Below are 20000 nucleotides of genomic sequence, written 5' to 3'. Positions count from 1 at the left end.
TGTGTGTGTTCGGGCCCTTTTCTCCCTTCTTCCATCATATCAGCTGACTTGGATCACGTTCCATGGTTGGTGGTCTCACATGCTTTCTGCCTTTGTGATTACGTGTAGCATTGCGCTCACCAACATAAATTATATATCGAGACGCAAGTGCAACAGTCATTGTCATGGGATGTACAAGTATGACATTTCATCAAGGCATTATGTGTCAATAGTATCGCTGAAATGGCAAAAAATAGCTACTTTATTAAAAGGTGACATCAGCCTTTTTAAAAATATAATTTTAAGGGCTTTTTTGCCTTTATTTTGGACAGGACAGTGGAGGAGAGAGGAAATGAGCGGGGAGAGAGAGAGAGAGAAGGGGAAAGATCGGCAAATGACCTGGGCCGGAATTGGTCGCCCGCGTAGTAACCCAGTGCCCCACCGTTAGGCCACGGCAGGGCTATCATCATCCTTTTAGATACTGTACCACATGACATTTCCTGGCACTTGATGGGTTATGCCTGTCGTGTTTATGTGTCATAGGACTTTCTTGCTGTGTTTGTACCTTGAAATTTCAACTTAATATTAGTCAAAATGAGCATGTTATTAACAACTGCCATGAACATAATTTTAAGGCATTATCGTTAATGACCTGATTTATGAAGGACAAATGTCAATCAGCCATAGATACCGATACCTCGAAAGTTCTGTGAAAAAGTGGTCTGCACATTGGGTATACGCCAAGAGCTTTTCCATTTCTTTAGTTTGACGATATTTCAGTACCGAGGGATCTTCATCAGGCCTGTAACATCAAAGACAAAGTGAAAACAACTTCATTACCTCTACTACAAATGAACCGGTCTTTAGAACATTTAGCTACCATTAAGTTGTAATTAAGTAAGGTAAAAACCCAAAGCTGCAACAGCGAGTGTCATCAGGGGGATTGGTCGGCTTCTACTTCTCACTTGGGTCATATGAACTGCCATTGTTTTCCTTTTGCGGTTACACGGCCACACCCCCACTTCTTGGGCAGATGAGCAGAGCATTAGTAATTCATGCAGGATCGCTAGGCTGCTTTTCCCCACAAAGCTCTTCTCTCGTTTCAGACCCCTGATGTTTGGCGCTGGCCAAATGGGGCCTTACTGGTGTTAGGATCAGAGAGTGAATCGGGTTTCTGAGCACTCACTATAAACCTGCTGCTGCATCCTGTCTCCATTAAGGGAGCAGTCTGGACTAGCTGTCTCGACTGTCAGAAGACTTTTGGGCCAAGTCCAAGTACAGTGGTCGAGGGAGGCAACTGCACCCTGCTTCACGATCATCACTAGCCAAGTACACAGCCCACTGCTCTGTGTTAGTGCATGCTTCATCTTTCTGTGTTTACTATATGCTGTGTACTGTAATTCATCAATGTCGAAACTCTGATAAAATGCAAAGGAAGAGGTCCACCAGGGGACCAATTAAGCATATAACACCACTCTAATAGTTTCACTGTTGCAGAATGTTTGCAGCTATTTACAGCATGTTGTGCCCAGGAAGACACTGTACTGCATGTGGCAGCTCATTACATTTACCAACAAAATATCGTACATTTCTTTTGTATACCCATTACGACGACTTTCGTTTGTAAAGGGGAAAAAATACTATTGTGGCCATAACTCATCGAGAATTTCATTTGTTGTTAACATTTGAAATGAACATGAACATTAAGAAAAAGAATCCATAGAACTAATACAGTATTATGTCTATGGAAGAATCCAAGTCTAGAGCCATTCGCTAAGAGAGAGAACGCATTGAGAAAGGATTAAGACGTGAGCCGTAATCTTGCATCGCACACCCTTGTGATTTGCACACTTTCATTGAAGTGCTGTATGGCCACATTGGAGCTAAAGTCCTGTAAAATTATAATATGTTGTGGAAAATTGCCTCGAGGACTGTTATTCAATCTTGAAAAGATTTGTGAATTACCCAAGGACGGTTGAAAAAACAGACATTTTTCCTATTAAGTCTTTACCTTTGATGAGCAGGACGACTGAAGATGGTGATGTGTCGGTAGTCGAGAAAACTTGATCTGACGAGCAAGTCATCAACAACTCATTAATGTCGAAGTGTGTGTGTGTGTGTGTGTGTGTGTGTGTGTGTGTGTGTGTGTGTGTGTGTGTGTGTGTGTGTGTGTGTGTGTGTGTGTGTGTGTGTGTGTGTGTGTGTGTTTCTCTACCAGATGGCCGTGTCTTATCCCACAATCCTGGAAATTGCTTCACGCCTCATGTTGTCGTTGCCTATATGCTGAACTCCAACCTAAATTGCTTTAGGCAGAGATACCAGATGCTTATCTGAATCTGTGTATGTGTGTGTGTGTGTGTGTGTGTGTGTGTGTGTGTGTGTGTGTGTGTGTGTGTGTGTGTGTGTGTGTGTGTGTGTGTGTGTGCGCGTCTGTGTGTGTGCGCGTGTGTGTGTGTGTGTGTGTGTGTGAGTGTGCGTGTGTGTGTGTGTGTTCGTGCATTGAAGTGATGATGTAAGGCAAAGGACGAATCACACCCTTGAGGCTCTTGTCACCACAAAACAGTGAAGCCATGTTGACAAGGTTGCGTTAGATGTTGGTGCACGTTTGTTAATTTGTGAGTTCAAGATCACGGTTCATTTATTTGGTCCTGAATGAAATTTGTCTTGGACATTCACTCAAGCTGCCACATATTACACATGACGCCTAATATAGTTCACAGCATTGTCCGTACATTCATAAACTGCAATCATTGAAAGACCTTATGTGCACAGTACGCAAAGCCGCTGGCAGCTTTGACCAGACCCTGGACAAAGTCATCTCAAAGGGCCCCTCTACCTAATAAATACAATGCGCCAAAAACCCAATTGTGGGCCCCCTCTCTCCCTGGGACTGGGACAATGGACCCCTTTGTCTCCCCCTGTCGACTTCCCTGATAGTACGTTCACCAAAAGTGCAGTGGGTTGAGTGTGTGCTTATGCACTGTCCTTTGGTAGGATGGATGTGTGTCCATGATGGGTGTTGAGGTCTGGGTCAGAGGGTTAAGTGTCATGAGGGGATCCATACCCGCTGTAGCCTCTGTGGAGATCAGCTGCCACTCACAACACGGATTGAGTTTGCACAGATTGATTTGCAATACTCGTTAGTTTAAATGCGTGGCGATTAGTCCCTCTCTGACACTCTTTCGTTCTCTCCATCTTGTGTGTTTTATGTGTGTATCTTTGTGTGGTAACACGTTGGGAATAGTGGAACACGTCGTCCGTCCTTTTGTATGGAACCGTACAGCAATTAACAGGCACGCACACACAAATACACACACATGCGCGCCCGCATACACACACGCACTCTCTCTCTCTCACAGACACACACACATGCAAACGCAAATGCTGTCTCTCTCTCTCTCTCTCTCTCTCTCTCTCTCTCTCTCTCTCTCTCTCTCTCTCTCTCTCTCTCTCTCTCTCTCTCTCTCTCTCTCTCTCTCTCTCTCTCCATCTCTGTGTGTCAGTGCTTTCTGACTCGTAGCTGTTTTTGGATGAAAGGCCTTGCCACCCACCCGTGTGCATTCTGCATTCAGGGGCTTAAACATGCACATAGAGAAATGCCCTTCTGCAGTACAGGGAGATGCAAGATGTGGATGTGCTGGCATTCAAATGAACCTTTTTGTTGTGCAAAGGCCCATGGACACATTGTACGCACTGGGTACACACTACACACACTTACTACACACTCAAATGCACACACACATGCAGGCACGCACGCACGCACGGCGCACACACACACTTGTGCACTCACACACATGCAAGCACTCACACACACATACACACACACACACAGGCACACACACGCACACACACACACACGCATACACACACACACACTTCTCCCTTGTCACTACTTCTCACTCTCTTAACAGTTTCTCTCTGGACTCCCCGGCCTCTCTCAGAGCCTAGGATGAGGATGAGGAAGGAGGTTGTGCGGTGCTGTGCTGTGGGGAGGGTGTTGAATGTTAATAGGGGCTCTGGGCTTTGTTGTAGGCCTGAGAGGGCTGAGCGAAGGCGAACTGTTGAAGCCCCACGCAGCACACTCTTTTCCTCTGCCAAACCAACTGACTGTTGACCTTTCCTGTGTGTGTGTGCGTGCGTGTGCGTGCGTGTGTGCACGCGTGCGTGCGTGTGTGTGCACGCCTGTGTGTGCGTGTGTGTGTTTGGTGTGTGTGCGTGTGTGTTCGGTGTGTGTGCGTGCGGATGTGCAAGTGGGTGTGTATTTGTACACTATCCATCTGGTTAGTGATTTCAGTTCTGTATATGTGTGTGTTTCTGTGTGTTTACCAACTATGATTCTACAACCTTTTTAACACACACTTTCAGTGTAAAATGGAGGCGTGAAGATGTGGATGAAGTGTGTGTGTGCATGTGTGTGTACGTACTTGCGTGCGTGCGTCAATGCATGCACGTATGTGGGTGGAGGGAAGACTAGCTCTTTGTGCTCTTTTGTCGGTGGCTGCGTGTGAACACTTGCTTTGTCTACCATGTAAGCACAGCAGCGTAATTTGGACGGTTTTAAAAGTGTTGCTGATGTACGTGGGCAAGTGGGGTATTTTTCTAGGGCCGTTGTCCAGGTGTGTGGGTAGGTGTGTGGGTAGGTGTGTGTGTGTGTGTGTGTGTGTGTGTGTGTGTGTGTGTGTGTGTGTGTGTGTGTGTGTGTGTGTGTGTGTGTGTGTGTGGGCAGGTGTGCTTACAAGGCACTAGTGTGAAATGGTGAGAGGAGAGAGGTGTGAATTTGGAGAGAGTTGTGAAGAGGGATTTGCTTCCAATTGCTTTCATTTTCATTGTTTACGTGATATGTTTTATATTTGGTGTTGGTAATATCTGATATGTTTTATATTTGGTGTTGGGAATATTTTGGTCGTAGACCCGGCAGCTTTGTGTGCGTGTGCGTGTGCGTGTGCGTGTGCGTGTGCGTGTGCGTGTGCGTGTGCGTGCGTGTGTGCAAAACGAGGCCGTAAGAGAAGAGGGGAAAAGGCGGATTCCTAAACAGCCAGGGCTATTTTCACTGTCCTGTCTTGATCCACACACACGTGCGCACACTTTTGCACTCATGAACATTTGTGTGTGTGTGTGTGTGTGTGTGTGTGTGTGTGTGTGTGTGTGTGTGTGTGTGTGTGTGTGTGTGTGTGTGTGTGTGTGTGTGTGTGTGTGTGTGTGTGTACTTGTGTGTGTGTGTACTTGTGTGTGTGTACTTGTGTGCGTGTGTGTTCCTTTGCCTCGCTCTATGCCTGTATGTCCGTATGTTGTTTGTGCACACACACCTGCTCATGAATGGCTTGGGGTAAAGCCGGGGAGCCAAACTCTCAAAAGTGCTTTAAAATGGGAGGAACCTGACATGGCCTGCCATACTTTTTATTCGTGATTTTTTTGTTAGTTCTATCCCTTAGGACAAATAATTGGAGGGTCTGCTCGGGCGGAAATATCGCGAAAAAAAGTTGTGCCTATTTTAATGTATGTACCCTTCATTTTTCGAGATAAATTTCTGAAAAATGAAAAATGACCTGAAATCCTTGGTGGCTTGGGTAAGCTGTCAATAAAGGCTTTCCAGGTGCACAGGACATACATGCTGACAACATTCAATTGAAAAAATATTTTTAAATCACATTTCAATAGGGTTTTGACTCAATTTTATGCTTCAAAATTAGGCGTTTTTTCACTTTTTTGCTATATTTTCATCTTTACCTCATTGGCAATCGAGTTTTTCTTCATGTTTTGACATCAAACAATATGCCATTATTTTTATTAAGAAGTATAGTGATACCACAACAAAAATTATGAAAATACAACCAAAATCAATGGATCTGTGATGACTGTAGTGTATGTACCCTTCATTTTTAGAGAGAAATTTCTGAAAAATGAAAAATGACCTGAAATCCTTGGTGGCTTGGGTAAGCTGTCAATAAAGGCTTTCCAGGTGCAAAGGACACATCTACTGATGATATCCAATAAAGAAAATATTGTTAAACCACATTTGTACATGATTTTGGCTCAATTTTATGACCTAAAATTAGGCGTTTTTTCACTTTTTTGCTATATTTTCATCATTTTCTTCATTGGCAATCAAGTTTTTCTTCATGTTTTGACATCAAACAATATGCCATTCTTTTTATTAAGCAGTATGCTGATTCCACCGCAATCTTTTTTAAAAAAATACAACCAAAATCAATGGATCTGTGCGATTTCACCTCCAGTTGGTGATCAATAGGCCCGGAAACTCAATAGGATTTCCGGCTACAATCAAAATGCTGAAAAGCACACTGTATACTTAGCAATGACATACATCCTCTCACACACACACGCACACAAGTAATCTGGGGATTCTACAATGATTTGCATCCCAGGTGACACCCCCCACAACGTATGTACTACTATGTACAGTACATCACCCGTACACTCTGTACATACTTTGTGGATGTGACGGTGAGCTATTTTCACTGAAGGGGGAGACCACAGAATTACTACCATTCAACACCTTCTGCCATCTGCAGGCACAGTAACCCAGAGGAAAGCCTAGACTACTCTCAAAATTCTGAAAGATACACTGTGTGTACTGTTGAGTAGAGTACATAACTATCACTCCTGAAGGAAATTAAGGTCTCTAGCAGCATAAATAAATAGATATGCAAAACATGATACATATTATTGCACAACATATTTAACATGTAACACACATTTAGCCATAAGGCATTTCACACAACCACACACATACTGTTCTGTAATACACATCATATACACACAGCACCTATACATACAGCAGTATGCCATGGAGATGAGGTTCTAGCGATTAAATGCCCATTCATTACCAGGAATAAGCTCACTTATAGCTTGAAAGTTGTGGGCCCTCATCTTCCAGAGGATGGGGTAACCATAATAATATGTATCAAATTCAGGCAGGCAAAAAATGTGTATGGTGCATATTACAGGGGTGATAGCAGTCCGGCGCCGCGCCGGAAATCCGGCGTAGCGTGGCTGTAGAAAAAAATTAAATAATAATTTCCCCAAAATTAATAAAATAATAAACTATCGCTTAAGCCTTCATTAATGTATGGTGAAAATAAATGAGTGCGCAACAGCCTGTTGTAAGAGACGCGAAAGGAACCCAAATGAGCAGCAGCCCATAATTGTATCATCCCGACATACTGAAAAATGTATCAATTTGTTACGTCTTGCTCTTGAGTCACTCACCACAGCACTGGCGGCAGTCTTCTAGTTCTAGTGAAAGGAGAAGTAGATTGGCTGTCAGTATGCACAGTAAAGAGAGTTCTAGGCCCCTACTGGTTACCCTTCTCAGATATTTTCACTGTCGACGGAGGCAAATCCAAAAATGGCATCTCGTTATACTGAAGAAACGGAAGAAAGTACTATAGGCCAAGTCTAGACCATTTGGATTCCGATAAAAATTAGCAACTATTGTTAGCACAAATCCACATGGCTTGCTAGTTGTGATGGGTGTGTTGAACCGTGTGGATGTCAGTGGAATACTAGTGAAATTCTGTGATCAAGAAAACGTTTGAAGGTAAGGCCATTTAGTTATTAATTTGCCCACTGTGGCATGTTGGCTTGGGCCCGAATGATTTTGCCTTGCGCAGGTTACTCCAAAAACCTGACCATAAACGGCTTATTGATTCGCATAAACGGGCTCAGTGAGAGTTTGAAATATTCGTCCATTTTCCTCATTTATGTGCGCTAAATGACTGCGCAATGTTGACAAACTTTGATGGAGATGGACGTTCTTTCAAAAAAAGTCTGTATGCTCAAAACGGTAGGCTATGCTATGCCCGTCATGATACTTTTTTTCTAGGTGTAGTGCGTAAATGTGGTCTGCATTGGAATAGCGGCTACCATTGCGACATGTCCAAATGACAATGGAATGCTTGGATCGCTAATGTTTGGCAAGCCTAGTTAGCCTACACCCCTTGTAGGCTAGTGTGAGCTGAGTTCGTGGGTTTTGGTCTACTGTTGATTGAGGGATGGTGTTTTGCGTCATTCCTGACAAACCACGTGTCAAACTGATTTCAGGGAGATGTTTGTTATGCTGACTAAACCAACGCGCTCTGTGAAAACCCCCAAACAGCCTCGCACAGGTTCACACAGCCTTTCTCTCTCGCGCGCTCCCTGTCGTAGCCCTTCTGCGTAATCGAATCCAGTTATTCCACGCACGATGCACAGGTTGTATTGTCTGCACGCTCTGGGCTACTTAATATGGAACGCTAAATGAGCCACGCTTAATTAAATAAATATGCCAACAAATAATTAATTAAATGTGTCATTAATTTATTTAAAGTAGAAAAGTATTTAAAGTACTCCTTTTACCATTTAAGTAATTATTGAATTATATTCATTTAATTATTTCATGGTCCGTGTGTTTCAGCACATTATGAAATAATTGTATCTGTCAAACTCACCCATCAAAGTCTGTGGGCGTATCCTAAAATCTGATTGGTTGCACTGCCTATCAAGTCAAAACAGATCGAGCGTAGAGCTGATCATAGGAAAGATTTTGTCGGACGTTCGTGCGTTGGTATTAACAGAGTGGGTTTATAAGGCATTAACATGAATCACCCAGATCGGTGGAGGTAAAAGGGGCCCCGCCAGCATTCATTCACAGCGATCAACATTTCAACTGGTAAGTCCATTTTTATAAAAATGTGTAAATTTACACATGCTTAATGTTTTGACCTAGGTTAAGCAAGTTCAATTTGAACGGAATGGCTAACCTTAGCAAGCAGCTGTCTACCAGCTAGCTTACGTGTGCTCAGATAGTGGTTGTGCTACTGTTGAGATATAATGGGCTATGGCAGATAGTATATTCATCTGTATTTTTTTTGTTTTTTTCACTAAAAGCCCATGATGTGATATGCTGTTGAGCAAGGATGAGACGTGTGCATTTGACGTGCAAGTGGATAGTGCCATGAGTGCCCCTGCCCAGTCCTTGAAAAATATGTGCATGCATGTAAATTAACCTAGGGGTAGAAGTTGCTTCGTCGAAACAATCTGACTTCACTGTAGCGATGTGTGTGAACATACTAGGGCCTATAGCTTGGGTAACATTATACTACACACACTTTGTAACGTGTACAGTACGTCTATTCCAGGCAACTGATTACTGCCCGTCTCTCTTTCGCTAGCTGCTGCTGCTTCCATTGGTTTTCTTGACCAAAAGCTTTTTTTTTCTTTTTACAGTGAAGATGGGACTGGGACGGATGAACTGATGGCAAAGCCGCGCACCTACCAAAGAAGTGACTGCACGAGAATGCCCCACAGAGACCACGGCAGAATGCTGACAGGAACAGCAACAAAACCAACTTCAGATGCATCATGTTACTTTCACGTTTCTGACATACTATGGCCACAAAGTAGTAACTTCTATTACATGTGACATGGGGTCGGCCCTATGCTCCCACATCCCATTAGTCCCATATAATATAGCTTCCACAGAGGTTATCTTGTATTGTATTGTTATTGTGTACTGACGTGGGTTTAAGCATGATTCCACCCTGGTTGTGGTTTAGTTAAGTCCATCTCTACTATTATGAGTAGAGCATGGTTAGAGGTCATTACATTGTGGTTTAGAGGTAGGTATGGCTGGTGTTAACTGACTGTGAGGCACGATTTCAATGAGGTTAGGGAAAGGTTTTTGGGTGGAACAGTACCATTGGCCTGCGGGACAATTCATTCTATCCCCCCCTCCCCCCTTTTGTTTTTGTTTTCAGTGTTTGTGATGTGGGACGGGCTGTGGGAACATAGACACACTCCCTTTGGTAGACACTGTTACTCAAAATTGTTACACATAATAACTTGACCCTTCCCTCTCATTCCAGTCTCACATCAAAAACATCACCAAATCTGCCTTTTTCTATCTCAAGAACATCTCCAGACTCCGGCCCTCACTCTCCGACTCTGTGACCGAAACACTTATCCATCCTTGAAAGGCGCTATATAAAACCAAGTTATTATTATTATTATTATTATTATATAACAATAGATGTCTCAATTGTTTAACAGTTGACCAATAATGATTATCTAACCCTTACAGTGACAGTTAAGTTAAGTTTATCGAAGTGAAAATACTGTAGGCCCCTAGGCCCTACAGGGGCAAATTATTATCACCAGTTGGAGCATACCAGCTATATTGTATTGATGGTATTCATAGAACATACTAGGGCTGCAACTAACGAAAATTTTAATAGTCGACTAATCCAGTGTTTCTCAGCCTTTGTTTAGGCGAGGCACCCTTCCAATTCATGAAAAATTTCAAGGCACCCCAAACCAACAAGCCGTAACATGGCATCGCATCCGATACCACACAAGCTTAGAAAAGTAACACATTTGGTCACACTACCTACGTTTGAAGTTGCAGCTTACTGGGGTGACATAAATTTACTTTATTGTGCGTAAATGGCAGATGAAAGATTCCACTGACTAGCATTAACTTATCAATTTAGACAAATATATCTTATATTACATAATTTATTTATCAGCCACTTTTCCGCAGCACCCCTGTTGAGAAACACTGGACTGATCGATATATCTAGTCACGATTAGTCGCGAAAAAAGAGAGACTTACTCCAACCTTTGACAAACCTTCCTGGCCTCTTGCGCAGGGATGAAAAAGTTCTTTCAGCTCACCTTGATCTTTAAATCTGGATAGTAGCTTATTTACTCCAAGATACAACGTCCAATTCATACGTGCTGGACAATTTTAGGATTCAATAAAGTAATAAAGCTGATATAGTACCCATTTGTCAAGAGTAAGAGCATGTCAGAAGATTGAACAAAGGTCTCGACTCTAGCCTTCTTTGTGGAAAACTAAGTCTATAGCAGCCTGTAGATGGAGTAAACACGTACAGCATCACAACTTCTTCACTGTAACAAATATTTGGATAGTCCGTGCCTCTTTCACTGCTTGTAAATATTGTAATTATTGATGGCTAGTTTTCCTCTTGTTATTTATGCCTCCAATAGATACTTTGACTAGAAAGTTAACTTGGCTCAGTTCATGCTGAAAAGAAGATACAATTATTGACAAATACGAACATTTATTAAATCTGTTCAATTGTGTTTCTGCAGGGAAAGAGCAAGAACAAAATACAGGAAATTAATCTGAAGTGCACAAAATGTGTATCAATGTGAAGAGGTTAGAATAACGTATTAGTTGCTTAAAGATGGCTTACAAGTCTACATCAATTGCAAGATTTAAAGGATTTATAGGTTGCATGCATAGAAATACTAAAACATGCAGTGAAATTAGAGTTGTGTGCCTATACTGGGCGTAGCAAGGTTTCTCGCAGGGAAGCTGTCCGCAGCAGCCTCCTCTGGTCTTGGTGGACACGTCGTGGAAGTCATCCCTATCTGCAACCTTGGTTGACCACCTCAGTGCTATGATGTGTTTGGCCTCGGCTTGGATGGCAGGTTGACTGCAGTTAAACATGGGAAGAAAGATGAACCAAGTTGTGCAGAATTATATAAACAAGACTGAACTGGAATATACATACATTTAGGAAAATCATGGTGTAACAAAGAATGGTGATCACTTACACCTAATGGTGTAATTGAACCTTGGGGCCCACCTCTGACCCAATAAACAACACAAAACCCACAAACCAATATTATTTAAAGGCACACTTGGAATACTGTCCACATTGCGTCCAGTTTGAGAATGAGTGTAATCACTCTACTTTCCTTCTGGCCTCCAGCGCTTCAACCCATTGTAGCCTGGAGACACATATACGCTGCATTCAGGTTCTTTGTAGATTTTAGGTTTTTTGAAATTAAAAATGTGGGTATGTTAGAGCTGACTGAACACATTGTAATGGATAACATTGTGTGTGGTGAATTGTATAGTAAGTGAGTGCGTCTGAGAGTGCATGACTGATTGTATAGTTAGTTTTTTTTTTTTTTTGCAATGATACAAGCATCTCATGTTCTGTCTTCGTGTATAATAAAAGTGTAGTACTAGACTACAATGATGATACAGGCCTTGTTTATCTGCGGTTTTCTTGACAGATTTCATTGGACTGGCTCTCTGATCCAGGTGTTGTGGGCAGTCAGGCTTTGATGATTATCTGCATAAATAATACACATAAAGTCAGATGATCCATGATCAGTGCAAGCTTGCCATCTCAGCTAAATTGATACTGTGCCATTTGTGGAAATAAGCTCATATTACGCCTCCCCTTGAGTTAAATGATCAAGGTTTACCTTCCTCCTGTACTTTCAATCGTTTTCAGAGTATGGCTGTGCAAATACTACCTCCATGCTCCATGCTAGTGATAAACATTGAATCCTATGAGACCAGCTGGCGGCTAGAGAAAGGTAAAACTCAATCATTTAACTCACAGGGAGGTGTGATATGAGCTTATTTCCAAAAAATAGCACAGTAGTAGTAGTAGTAGTAGCCTTATGTCCCAGTATTGGCAATTGTTTTGCAGTGGGTGGTACACTTCTCACACCCACACACACAAAACATTTAACAGATAAAAAAAGGTGGAGGGGTTAAGATAAAATAGTAATCTAAAAGAAAGCTCTACAGAATAAATCTTAAAATCGCTAAACAGTATCACTTCAACACTTGATTAATCAAATAAGGTTTGATTGTACCACATTAAGATGGTACAAGTGGGTTACATATTTTACCATTTCCATACATGGATGCAATATACGCAATATACTGTATAATACCACAACGCAGATGATGTCCAGAATGATCCCGGTTGGGCGAAGGTCCAACTCGGTCATGGCACCAATGTGACAGACATGGTCTTGTGTAGGGCTACTGTATGGACATCAGTAGGCCGGTTTGGTCACAGTATCCCCTTTTTATTTCTGAAAATACAGTGTGATACAGATGTGGGAATTACAGCAGATCTTACAACAGATTACTTCTATTCATCTTCCACAATGTTCTGAATAAAACCAGCGTGTGTGTGTGTGTGAGTGAGAGAGTGAAGAATGCTATAGCACTTTATAGTATACACATGACAGACATAAACGCATGAAGTACATAAAACAATAATTGAGGCTATTCTGGTTACATTGTGGAATATTGTGACATTGATAACAATAGGCCTACTGCCCTATAAAGGCAAAATGCAACATTTTTAAAACGTGCTTAACATACCAAATCAGTTTAACTTATTTAACTGCATTACGTGACAATACAGGATTCATACTCAAGAGAGCGAAAATAGTCTTGGACCGCTCATGAACATAACTGGACAGATCTAGTCCCAGAATGTTCTGAAGTTGAACTAGTAAGCCAAGCACTGGGAGGTACTCTACCTTTAATGTACTCTTGATATTCATACCATTTACCAGTGACCAAGCTTGAATTCGCAAACTAATCACTTCATACTTGCTTATTGTCTATGGTGTGATAAGTAACTGGTAATTTGTTGTGTAGTCTGATGCCTGCTAATGCTATTTTTCTAGCACTAGCACCCTCCTAGAAGTATTGCTGGTTGGCGTCTCGACCCCATTCAAAAACTGGAGCGTCCGCCAACATTGTTATTGAACAACGTTGGTAATGTTTCTTAGCATACCATCTACTTTGTTTCGCCAACAAATGACTCGTTGTCTGCGGTCACTGACTGTGCTACTTATGACAAATGCAACTAGCATTACTACGGTGAAAATGAGACCACGTAGCCGGCTATTTCCAACGTTTTGTCAGGTTACACAACGGCAAATGCCATTCAAAATTGTCTACATTACCTGTGAGAAAGTGTGTCAAACAACTAACACGATGATGAAGGAGATTTGGTTCCCGGAGCCCTTATAGTGGATAGGCCGCGAGGAAGCCAAGAAGAACTTGGAGGCAGCTGTCATCCTCAACGAGGAAGCCAAGAAGAACTTGGAGGCAGCTGTCATCCTCAACGTATCTCGACAACATGCATCCACTCCTTTTAAAACTTCATGGCCAAGAAGCTAATTTCACGAATACATTTTCCTAAAGATAAAACTCTAAGCCTTTCACTTGAAATGTTGACAGTGCTACAGTCCCAATCACTCACAACCCTTTTTTTCCATCATATTTCGAATAGAAGCAGCTTTCCTCCTTGATCCATTCATGCCATGTAGGAGGTGTTACGCTTCAGACCAAAGCAGTCGATAACACCAGATTGGCACTAGTCCCGCCCGTTTACGTCAGTGGTTCCGCCCACTGACTTTGATGGGTGAGATTGACAGATTAATTTAATTAATGATGTGCTGAAACACACGTAACATGAAATAATTAAATAAATTAATTAAATAATTAATTGAATTGCGAAAGAAATATTTAACATTAAATTATATAAATTGACATTTAATTCATAAATTATATATTTAATGCCAATTTTAATTATTTAATTCTACTTTAAATTAATTAGTGACACATTGAATTAATTATTTTTTGGTGTATTTATTTAATTAAGCGTGGCTCATTTGGCGTTCCATAACTTAATCCCTACTCTCGGGCAGGGGGCAATTATCAATATCAGACTCTAATGAACTTCAAATACTTGGCTTGCGTTCATGTGGCCACCACGGTGTCACCTAGACATGCAGTGAATGTTCATCTTATCTTCACGCCCTGTGCTATTTTCATGTAGCTTAATTCGGTCCTGTCTTTGTTTTTGTTGCTTTCTGTTATCTTTTCAACTCGTACATTGTAATGGGCGTGTGTACACGCGAGTGATTTTCATGTATTTTAATTGACTACAACCCAATGCGAAAGTCGCGCAGTAGTCACACAGGCTATATACTGTCCTGTCCGTAATAACCACTGGTTCTGTCATCCGTGGAGTCGAAACATGCGATGTGAACGTGGGCCTGCATGTAGCCAATCATGCGCTTGTGCCCTAAATATCATGTACCGGTAATTAAAGGGCGTTTCCCTACAACGGAAAGGCAGGGGTTATAGCACAGCCCTTAAACAATCTGTGGTTATAGGTAGACCATGGGGCCACGAGTAGGCTATCTAAACGTATGTCCAGTAGCCTATACAAGTTATATGAGCAATGTCCCAATGAAAATGAAACTTATCAGCTTGCAGCAAATGTCATGTCATTGAAAAGTATTGCTCAATTAATTGGTAATCACCTCCTCTATTTTGGACAGAGTGTAGTTACTGTACTTTGGAGTAGTATTGCCTCCTACTGACCTGTCTTGGTATGGCTGCTACATATGTAGCTTTCAGTTAATTCAATGTGGTAAAATATGCACCATGTTTTCAGAAATGCATTCTGGTGTTGAAATGTTGCATTGGTTCAATACCCACCTCAATAACTTTAGTGCAACATCACAAGCCTAGAATGCATTTCTAACTGCATACGTTGGTATTCGTTTTTACAGCTATAATTGAACGTGGTGGTCAGTTTCTTTCAGCCAAGTGCTGTAGCCTACCAACAGGGAAATGATCTGTGTTTTCGTGAATAACACTATAGAAATAATGCAAAAATGAAAACATTATCTTAAATGTTTGAATAATGTGTTTGAATAATAATAAGGCCTACATTACGTCTCATATGCAGTATGTCCCGTCGTCCCCCGGCCCCCCCTCCCCGACCAGGAAAAAAGTTCAGGCTCAGGATTTTTTTTCACTATCACCCCTGATATTATAAGGTCACACTCAATCTGCAATATCTGGACTTTTTCCATCTAGTGTTGCTTTAAGTTTTTACCAAGGTATTGCATGATGGTAGAATTTGAACACTATTTAAAGGCTTCTCCAACCAACCTCAAGAATCTGAATGAGAGATCTAAACTCTGAGGAGGCTCATACCAATTGTGTTCCCTGATCCAATAGGTGCAACAACTTGTTTCTAACTTCTTAAAACTTATTTAAAGAAATGACCATATGAGGTCATATAAAATATGCTAGTCTGTTTGAGGGGTTAAATAATTTCCATCAACAGTCACTGAAATACTTTGTATTTGGAAAGCTGAATTATAATGCAATTATATCAATGGATTAAAAAAAAATACAGGCATATTTCAAGATTAATCAGGCTCAAATTATAAAATCATGGTTCAGGAAGCATGAGCGATCATTGTTACACATGGATTGGCCACCACAGAGTCTAGACCTCAACCTCACTGAGAATCTTTGGGATATGCTGGAGAAGGTGTTACATAGTGTCCAGACTCTACCATCATCAATACAAGATCTTGCATTGGTGAAAACTTGGTGAAAGTAAGTCCAGACATTGTATACATTTATTAAGACAATACAACACCAAATTTGTATCATAATTTAAGAAAAGGGTGGTCATACAACACAACAGTGTGTGAGACCTTTCCGATGCTGACGTTTTAGACCACACTGTGTAGAACCCTTTCTGATAGAGTGGAGGGGTGGTTCTCCTTATGTCAAGTACTGTCTCCTTAGTTTTTATGGAATTCCGCTGCAGCTAGTTGGTCCGGCACCAAGTTATCCACCTGTCGCCTGTACTCCCCATCCTACCCACCCTTGATACACCTCACAGTTGTAGTGTCATTATGGAAACTTGCATGTGGTAGGTATAGCAAAAGCATGTGGTAGTGCTGTAGCAAAAGTAGGTGGTATAGGGTGAACAACACCAAGGAGAACACCATTCCTTGTGGCACTCCAGTGCTGCTGACCACAGTTTGTGATGTAAGGTCATTTAGTCTGATGTACTAGGGTAATTTATCCAGGTCACCAGTGCAGTATCCACCATCTGCAGAAGTTAGTCTGTCAGCAAGAGTGTCTGGATGTGTGAGGCACTATTAGAGAAATCAAAGAACATTATTCTCACTGCATTGTCTCCTTTGTCCAAGTGAGAATTTGCCCTATGTAGTAGTTACAGGATAACGTCCACAACTCCCACATTATCCTGATAAAGAAACTGTATGGAATCCAGAGCATGGCAAACCTGGGTTTTCTTTCTGTTGAGCAGCAGTACCCACTCAAATGTTCTCATTATGTGAGAGCAGCTGGTCTGTAATCATTGTTTTGTTGCTTTTTGGGCACTGGTATGAGAGAAGAGGTCTTCTACTGTAGGCACTATCTACAGGTGCCTTACCCATTTGTAGACTCTTGTTGAAGATGTGTTGCAGTGGCTCAGCTACCTCTTTTGCACATGTTTTAAATAATATTACAGGCTTGAGGACCAAAAGGGATACATGAAATACACAGTACACCAATACTTCACAACAGCATACTTTCATACAGTAGCCTACATACAGTACATATAAACAGGGAAGCTAATGAAGGCACTTATACCAGTGTTCCCAGCTCATAGACATGTCCCTAACAGAGCTATGACCTGGATCAACTAATTGCGCTATCAGTTTCAGCCATCAGGATGCAGGATGCACCACAGATATTTTGTGGCATTTGCTACTCCCAGCTCTTAGATAGATAGACAGGAGAGAACTTTAATCACAGTATCACACTCTTCCTAACATTGTTATTAATGTCAAACTCTACCTCATAATCAGAACAGATATAAAGGAGCTGTTGGAACTAACTCTTACTTGGAGATAGAATGGTAAGGTTGGCTGCATATAGCAAGTGATTAGTCAACACCAACTATCACCAACTATAAAACTTGTTTGTCATACCTCATTTCATCCATATAAGCATTGAATAAGGCTGGAGATAAAAATTTCCCCCGTCATACCCCGTTGATGACATTAAAACGTGTAGAGAGGATGTTTGCCCATTTAACATGCACATACACAAATTTGTACCAAACTACTGGGAACTCCCCCATGCAGATGTTTCAGCAGCTGCAGAATCAGTGGACTCAAAGCAGTATTTCAGCGCTTCTTCTGCTTTTGGTGTCCACATCCTGACAGTGCGTGTGGTTGATAGTACTAATCTCTGGTAGAGGCATCCCAGGGATTTTCTGAGCTGTTGTCATCACATGCTGGAGTGCCTACTTGTCCTCTGATGGCACAGATGTGGAAGTTGACCAACAGTGGCTTCAGGATTTGGTAGCCCATCAGTTTCTTCTGGTAGAAGAGACATTGTTGGGCCTTGCTGACCACTGAGGCCATGTGAATACTCCAGGACACGTCCTCCAGGGATTTAAAGCTGCTGACCCTCTACACCACTGTATGAGTCACCAGAGGGGTCTGTGACTTCTGTGATTGTTTTTGTGAAAGTCCACAATGATTCCCTTGTTGTTTTTGGAGTCCAATACGAAGTAATTGTCGTTAGACCACGGCGGAAGATGTTTTGTCTTGTTCCTGTAGTATGTCTTGTCTTCATTCATAATTAGTGCGACAACGTGTCAGCAAATAAGGAGAAAGAGGCGGTTGTGGGTGGATAGGGTGTAGAGCAGAGGGCTTAGCACACACCCTTGAGGTGTGCTGGTGTTGATAACAAGAGGGAGCAGTTAGAGAGGAAATCCACAGTACATGATGGTTGTACAGTCTCAGATAGTGGGGTTTAGAACTAAGACTCTATGGCTGGATGGTGCTGGAGGCCAAACTGTGGTCCAAAAATGTGCATATGTGTTCCTCAGCTCCATGTTCTCCAGTAGTGTATGAAGCATGCTGGCGATGATGTCCTATGTAGAATAGTTTGCCCTGTGTGCAAACTGCAATGGGTTATGTGATTCCTGAAAATATAGGCTTTCCAGGCTTTGTGTAGGCCCGCCTTTGCCCCCATCTGTGTAAATAGCTCACTGTGTCACATCCAGGAAGTAGGGCTATGTATGTGTAGGGTATGTACGAAGTATGTACAGTATGCAAGGTGTCACCTTGGGTAGAGATCATTGTAGGATCCCCAGATTAGGTGTGTGTGTGTGTGTATGTGTGTATGTGTGTGTGTGTGTGTGTGTGTGTGTGTGTGTGTGTGTGTGTGTGTGGGTGTATGTGTCTGTGTGTGTGTGTGTGTGTGTGTCATATTGCTCAGTATTCAGCATGCATTTCAGCATTTTGATTGTAGGCTGAAATTCTATTGACTTTCTGGGCCTGTTGATCACCAACTAGAGTTGGAGTCCCCACAGATCCATTGATTTTGGTTGTATTTTCATAGTTTTTGTTGTGGTATCACTATACTTCTTAATAAAAAGAATGGCATATTGTTTGATGTCAAAACATGAAGAAAAACTTGATTGCCAATGAAGAAATTATGAAAATATAGCAAAAAAAGTGAAAAAACTACTAATTTTAGGTCATAAAATTGAGCCAAAATCATGTACAAATGTGGTTTAACAATATTTTCTTTATTGGATATCATCAGTAGATGGGTCCTTTGCACCTGGAAAGCCTTTATTGACAGCTTACCCAAGCCACTAAGGATTTCAGGTCATTTTTCATTTTTCAGAAAATTCTCTCTAAAAATGAAGGGTACATACACTACAGTCATCGCAGATCCATTGATTTTGGTTGTATTTTCATAGTTTTTGTTGTGGTATCACTATACTTCGTAATAAAAAGAATGGCATATTGTTTGATGTCAAAACATGAAGAAAAACTTGATTGCCAATGAGGTTAAGATGAAAATACAGCAAAAAAGTGAAAAAACGCCAAATTTTTAGGCATAAAATTGAGTCAAAATCTTATTGAAATGTGGTTTAAGACTATTTTTTCTATTGAATGTTGTCAGCATGTATGTCCTGTGCATCTGGAAAGCCTTTATTGACAGCTTACCCAAGCCACCAAGGATTTCAGGTCATTTTTCATTTTTCTGAAATTTCTCTCAAAAAATGAAGGGTACATACATTCAAATAGGCACAACTTTTTTTCGCGATATTTTCGCCCGAGCAGACCCTCCAATTATTTTTCCTAAGAGATAGAACTATCCAAAAAAAACACAAATAAAAAGTATGGCAAGCCATGTCATGTCCAACCCAATTTTGGGACTTTGGCTCCCCGGCTATTATGTGTTTCTGAAACGTGTCAGCTGGGCGGCTGCTTTGTTCTCCTTGCTGGCGCAGCAGCCGCATTTGGTTCACGCAGGGTGTGTGCGTGTGCGTGTGCGTGTGCGTGTGTGTGCGTGTGCGTGTGCGTGTGCGTGTGCG

General features: G+C 41.7%; 1 protein-coding gene and 1 long non-coding RNA gene across 2 annotated transcripts in view; one reads left to right on the top strand and one right to left on the bottom strand.

Moving 5' to 3' along the window:
• The window catches only part of itfg1 (integrin alpha FG-GAP repeat containing 1), a 252316-nt gene that overhangs the window by 106707 nt on the left and 125609 nt on the right, over window positions 1-20000 (top strand). The gene's annotated exons all lie outside the window — the stretch shown is intronic.
• Window positions 11888-14247, bottom strand: LOC134438621 (uncharacterized). Its single transcript, XR_010032631.1, has 3 exons — window positions 13738-14247; window positions 12706-12849; window positions 11888-12089 (listed from the first exon to the last, which is right to left on the bottom strand). It is a non-coding gene; the product is annotated as an uncharacterized LOC134438621 (long non-coding RNA).

This window comes from Engraulis encrasicolus, chromosome 22 (genome assembly GCF_034702125.1).
Source record: "Engraulis encrasicolus isolate BLACKSEA-1 chromosome 22, IST_EnEncr_1.0, whole genome shotgun sequence".
Taxonomy (NCBI): domain Eukaryota; kingdom Metazoa; phylum Chordata; class Actinopteri; order Clupeiformes; family Engraulidae; genus Engraulis; species Engraulis encrasicolus.
The sequence above is the reverse complement of the archived record's forward strand: the minus strand, read 5'-3'. Positions and strand labels throughout refer to the sequence as shown.